Source organism: Lontra canadensis, unplaced genomic scaffold (genome assembly GCF_010015895.1).
Source record: "Lontra canadensis isolate GAN:19392208 unplaced genomic scaffold, GSC_riverotter_1.0 scaffold33, whole genome shotgun sequence".
Lineage (NCBI taxonomy): Eukaryota > Metazoa > Chordata > Mammalia > Carnivora > Mustelidae > Lontra > Lontra canadensis.
In genome coordinates this window covers 18,306,974-18,313,802 of record NW_022631027.1, presented here as the reverse complement: position 1 = coordinate 18,313,802, position 6,829 = coordinate 18,306,974, and positions in this window count along the sequence as shown.

Below are 6,829 nucleotides of genomic sequence, written 5' to 3'. Positions count from 1 at the left end.
TATATATGTCATATATATATGACTCCTCTATGCATTTATGCTCTTTAGGAATACCTCAGAAATCCCTTTGCACACCTATATAGTCTCTTTTCAAGCTGTTAAAGATCTTCTCAAATTGTCTCAAGGTGCTAAACTACTTTGTCAACCAATGTCCTTAATATCAGACATTCCATATTAGGTCATTGAAAACTTTCAGACCATCTGGAAGTGGTTCCTTAAAGTTTGCTCTCCAGCATCTTGCAGGTCTCTCCACTCATTCTTCTGTCTGCTCTCTAGGATGAAGACATAACGTTTCCCTACTGCAAGCTTTCTTGGCTCTATACTCTCATTCCACTTCTCTACACTTCTTCTTCAACCCACCTACTTCGATTGTTTTCTAACTATTTTGGATTTTTCTTTCATGATTTCTTTCCCTCATACCTATGAATACACTTTTTCTCCCTATTTTAAATTGAAGGCAAAACCCAAAAATACTTATGTAGATATTTCTACTCAGTGAACTTATACAAAGGATATTATCTTTATATCTCTCAATAGGAAACCTTACTGTGCTGTAACTTTTGCACTCAATTTTAATATTATTTCAGAATAAAGCATATATTAATATTATATATAAACATATATTAATATTTGACAACATATAAGTCAAAATAATGGGACAAAGTATTATTTTTTTAATAACGTCTGACTCCTGATCATATAGAGTTTTAGAGTATAACTTTTGCAAACCATTCATTTATTGAATAGATTCTCTTGAATCTTCAACACTTTTTTTTAAAGATTTTATTGATTTATTTGAGAGAGAGAGAGAGAGAGCACACAAACAAGGGGGAGAGAAAGAGGGAGAAGGAGGCTCCCTGCTGAAAAGGGAGCCCACCCATGCAGGGTTCAATCCCAGGACCCTGAGATCATGACCTTAGCTGAAAGCAGATGCTTAAGCAACTGAGCCACCTAGGCACCACTCCCTTGAATCTTTAAATTAGAAAAATTAAATTTCCAAATCTCAGTCCTAACATTCTGTAAAATTTAGCATTACTTTTATAAGGCTGGTTACACATTCTCCTGAAATTTTACCTTGTCTGTCTTTCTAGATCTGTGGGTATTTTATCTTCTTTACCTCTTCAGACTCTCTTCTTTTTCTTTCCTTCTACAAACAGTCATACTCCACAAGCTCCTGCCTGACCCAAGCTGCTTCTTTCCTCCCCTTCGTTCCTGTGGTGCTTTCAGTAAGCCTCACAATTTAGTTTCCCTCAGAGCAAAATGATCAACATATTTATATCTCAGATTGCCTTCTTTTCTGGAATTCTGAGATACAGAGTGAACTCAGTTGGCTCAATCACCTCAGACTTAACATGTTCTAGGTACACCTATCACCATCTCCCTAATCCTAATCCTCCTCCTGCTACATTTGTCTCAGTTAACGGAAGAACATGATATTCTTACAAGGCATGGATCTTCCAGGTCATCTTTGATTTTTCAACATCTTCTAAGTGCTCAGTCTAGCATGTCACTAAGATACTATGGGCTTTACATGAGAATATTGATGTCGCTTTCCTCAAAAAGCTTAGAAGTTGTTTTTAATTAAATTATAATAAGGATATTCTAGAATAGGATCTAGAAAGTAATTTTAAAAGAATTTTATTTCCAATGTGTTATTAGGACATTAGAGCATTTTGAGAAGACAGGAACAAAAGTTGTGTTAGTCTTGGTAGGTGATTCAGCAGTGAAAGGCAGGAGAGCAAAGAGAAACAACAGTTTCAGCAATCTCCCTAGAAAAAGCATTGCACTGTGAAGCTCTCTGGTGCCTCTGTGGTGAGGATGGGTGAATTACAGTATCAAGGCTCAATGACACCAGTCATCGATTCATTTTAATAACTCTATTTCTTCTTTTTCTACTTTCTTCTAGCCACTTTCTGATTATATTTTAGCTTCTATGTCATTTTACCAAACTCAGCTGAGGCAATTGTTCAGTCTAAATAATAGCTGTATTTTCATTATAAATTGAAACATTGGCTTTTTAGGTTTTATACTGTCATCCTGATGAATGTTGGTACATTTCAGAGGATGGTCAATTTCTTTTTATTTTGCTTTCTTTGAACATATATATGACCTATGATAATTGTATAGCCCCATGAGTTTCAGTCAGTTACAACACCCATATGAACCAAAATCCTGATCAATAAGCAGAAATGATCAGTGCCCTTAAATCACACTATCCCAAGCCTCTGGAATCTTATACATCGGTGCTCAGAACAGACTTCACTGCAGTCTCCCTCCTTCACTTTATGGCATTTTCTGAATCATAGTTTAGTCGTAGGACCCCTTTGCTTGCAGACACTCAGTGCTTCTAATCTATCTCATCACTGCCTAACTTCTAAGGTACTTTGAAGTCCTAACCTACTTTTCCTGCTCCAATGCCTACCACTTCCCTCTCCAAAATAAATAAATTTCCAGATTTAGAGATTCATCAGGAAAGCAAATCGACAGAGATTACATCAAGATAAACAGGAGTTGCCACCAGACCAGCGATTCTTGACCTACATTTCACTTTGCAATTATCAGAGACATTTTCAAAAATATACATATCTGGCACAATTTATCCATTTAACTATTCTCTGTCATATCTGACAACCAACCTGCCAGCAAATTATGTCACCTCTATTTTCTTTTTTTAAGATTTTTTTTTTTTTTTTTTTTTTTTTTTTTTTTGTCAGAGAGAGAGAGAGCGTGCAAAAGCAGGGGTAGAGGCAGGCAAAGGGAGAAACAAAGTCCTCACCGAGCAAGGAGCCCAGTGTGGGACTCAATGTGGGACTTGATGTAGGACTCCATCCCCAGGACCCTGGGATCATGACCCAAGCCAAAGGCAGATACTCAACTGATTGAATCACCCAGGCATCCCAATCAGCTCTACTTTCAAGACATATCTAGAACTCAATCATTCTTCACAGCCTCAATGACCAACCCCTCAGCAAATATCCTATCTCATGTGGGATATTGTAATAGTCTTCAAATTTGATCTCTTTCCATGTTCCAGTTTTTTAACACAGTAGTCAGAAAGATCTAGTCAAAATGTATGAGTCAAGGCATACCTCTTTCTTTGTTCTAAAAATCCTCCAGTAGTTTTCTATTTCAGAGTAAAACCCAAAGTCCTTAAAGTAGCTTTCTAGTTCTTAAGTTTATACTGTCCGGCACAGTAGCCATCTCTGCATGTTTCTACTGAGTACTGCAGGTATGAAATCTAAACTGAGAAGTACTGTAGGTGGAAAATATACACCAGATCCCAAAGATGTTGTACAAAAAATATTTAAATATGTCAATACTTTTAATTTATTATAGTTTAAAATCCTAATACTCCTCATATACTGGATTAAATAACACATCAACATTAATTTTGCATGTTCTATTTTTCACTTTTTAATATGATTATTAGAAAATTTAAAATTAGCTATATGACTGGGGATCCTGCATGCCTCAGTCAGTTAAGCATCTCTTGGTTTCAGCTTAGGGTTGTAAGATCACCCCATGTGGGATTCCCCTCTCAGCAAGGAGTCTGCTTGAAGCTCCCCCCGCGCCTTGTGTGCTGTCTCTAAATAAATAAATAAATCTTTTTAAAAAACTGCTAATGTGACACATTATCTCTATTCAATGTTGCCACTCTAAGCAGTCTGTATTATCTTTCTGACTTCCTTTCCTGCTATTCCTTCGCTGTGTCTTACCATATCATCTTCCTAGCTCTTCTTTGAGCCTACCAGGCATGCTCCTGCTGCAGGGCCTTTGTATTTTCATTTTCTTTCAGTCTGGAAGGTTCTTTCCCCTAATATTTCATGAAATCTTCCTCATTTCCTTGAGGCCTTTTTTAAAAACATTATCCTTACAGTGAAACCGTCTGTGACTACTTGATCTAAAATTGAAATCCATAGAACTTTGTATCTCTCTTCTCTGCTTTATTTTTTCCATGTAGTTCTTATCTTTATGTTAACAGAGATTCATCTGATAGAGCAAACTGAATACTAGAGAATTTGTTTAAGTCTAGCAATCTAGTTTCTGTGGGCCAAAGCACATAGCCCAAAGGTTTTGGTAATTTTTCCTCAAAGTTTATACAAATAATAGGGGTTTTAAAACAAAGACAAGTTCTCTCCAGGACTTAGAGCACATGACTCAGTACTTAGGAATCAACATGAGTGTACCTTTCATGTTCAGGAGGTACCATCATAAATAGCAGAAGCCCAGAAGTTCATCTTCTAAGAAGGACAACTGTAAGAATGTCATGGTCAAATTTCTGGCCTAGGAAGGGCCTGGGTTGTTATAAGCAGAGGCGCTTACAATGGAGACTGAAGCTAAACACCAATCTCTTCTTACTAATGGGCACAATAATTGGTGGATTACTAAGAATGGAAAGCATTATCTGCGGGAATGGGTCAGTTAAGGTTGTCAGTAATACTAGAGAATGCCACTCAGCAATTATAACCATCATTAACACCAAAATTATGATCACACGGAGGAGATCTGAGGAGTCCATTGTTCTAGGATGCATACTTTATTTTACTTTTTTATTTGAAAAATATGAGAGAGCATGAGCAGGCAGAGGGGCAGAGGAAGAGGGAGAAGTAGACTACCCACTGAGTGGGGAGCCTGATGCAGGGCATGAGCCCAGGAACCTGGGATCATGACCTTAGCTGAAGGCAGATGCTTAACCCATTGAGCCACCTATGCATCCCTAGGATGCACACTTTAATGTCTGTCATTTTTTGGCTGTATAGCACACTACAGGCCAATAGTCTGAGAGTCTGACAGCCTCTTCCATTGTTAGATCACTGCATGAGCCTTTGCATCATAGCAGGCTTACCAAATGTCTCAGAAGGGCAGCAGTGTTGACTATTTTTCCATTTCTATCCAAGAATGGAAGGAATTTGATCCTTTTAGCCATAGTGTCCAAGAATGCTTCATCTTATCAGAGAATCCACAGCACACTTCCCTTGAAAGAGCTTTATTAGATATATTGCCTCCTAAAAAAAGAGTTTGGAAATATCAGTTATCCCTGGTCATCTTTCAAGTTTAAACATATCGCCAAAGCATGATTCCTGTTCACTACATAGAACCTCACAAACCATCAGATGTGAGCATGCTACCACCAGGAAGAATAAAATGGGAGTCTTACAGATCCATGCTGGCTTATTTTTATCATCATTATTCATGATAACACTTTATTTAAAAATGAAAAATGAGGAGCAATTGCTAAATCAGGTCACAGGGTGACCACATCCAATGACCACTCACTAAAGAATATACACATATTATGAGGCTAGATGGTAGAGGAGTGGGGGATTCTGTTTTAACCGGTCCCCTGAATTTAGCTAGATATCTACCAAGCCATTCTGAATGGCCATGAAACCAGCCTGAGATGTAAGATTATATATCTGGATCTCTACGGGGGCAGAGGATCATCAGTTGAGAGGTATGAAGGACGAAGTTGTGATTGCATGGACAGATGTCAGAGGATAAATAGAAGGAGGAGGGGACCACCAGAAGCCAGCCACCAGAAAACACAACATCAGTGCAAAAGCATCCTGCACCTGGGACCAACAATAACTTGGAGACCGGTAATGGCAAAATGAGAAGAGACTGATAATAGCACTCAAACAGAACACAGGGTCTTAAGCAGCAAATGTTGGGACCAGGTGTCTGCAGGCATGGACCTGAGCACACAGTCCCAGGACTGGCCAATGCCATGGCCCAACCCACTGGACCAGGATCGCTTGTGGTTTTGGTGGCATGGGGGTAGGGGGAGCAGAGACAAGTGGGGACCAGGGCCACTGCTGAAAGGATCTCTGGGGGAATTCACCATCTGTGGGAGGCTGCAGCTTTCAGCAGCACTTACAGAGGGGAGACTGTGTGTTCCAGAAGGTTCAGAGAGGAGCAGACTCTGGCTTCTCTCCTCTGGGACAGAGGTCTGGGTGTGGACAGTTTGCTCTGACACTCTGAAAAGGCCTGAAAAACAACCAGAGAGCAAAAAGCCACCATAGAACAAAATCTCAAAAAACCAGTATCCATGGAGTCCAGCCCCTTGATAAGCGGGCAGGGCAACTCCGCCCAAGGAGGATTGATTGAAAAACAACACAGCAGGCCCCTCCCCTAAAAGGACAAACTGGAAGAATTACAAGAAAATCTAACAATTGTATATATCTATATATGTATATATCTATATCTATGTCCCCAACATGGGAGCAACCAACTACATAAGCCAACTGTTAACCAAAATAAAGAGACATATTGATAATAATATGTTGATAATAGGAGACCTCAACACTCCACTCTCAGCAATATACAGGTCATCTAAGCATCAACAAAGAAACAAGAGCTTTGACTGATACACTGGCCAGATGGACCTCATAGATATGTACAGAACATTCCACCCTAAAACAACAGAATGCTCCTTCTTCTCGAGCACACATGGAACTTTCTCTGGAACAGACCACATACTGGGTCACAAATCAGGTCTCAATCAATACCAAAAGATTAAGATTTTTTTCCCCTGCATATTCTCAGAATATGCTCTGAAAACTGGAATTCAATTACAAGAAAAAGTTTGGAAGAAATTCAAACACTTGAAAGCTAAAGACCCTCCTGCTGAAGAATGTTTGGGTCAACCAGGAAATCAAAGAAGGACTAAACAATTCATGGAAACCCATAAGAAAAACACATCAGTCCAAAACATATGAGATACTACAAAGGTGGTCCTAAGGGGGAAATACATATCTGTCCAAGACTCACTCAAAAAAATAGAAAAATCCTGAATACACAAACCTTCTTAACACCTTAAAGATCTGGA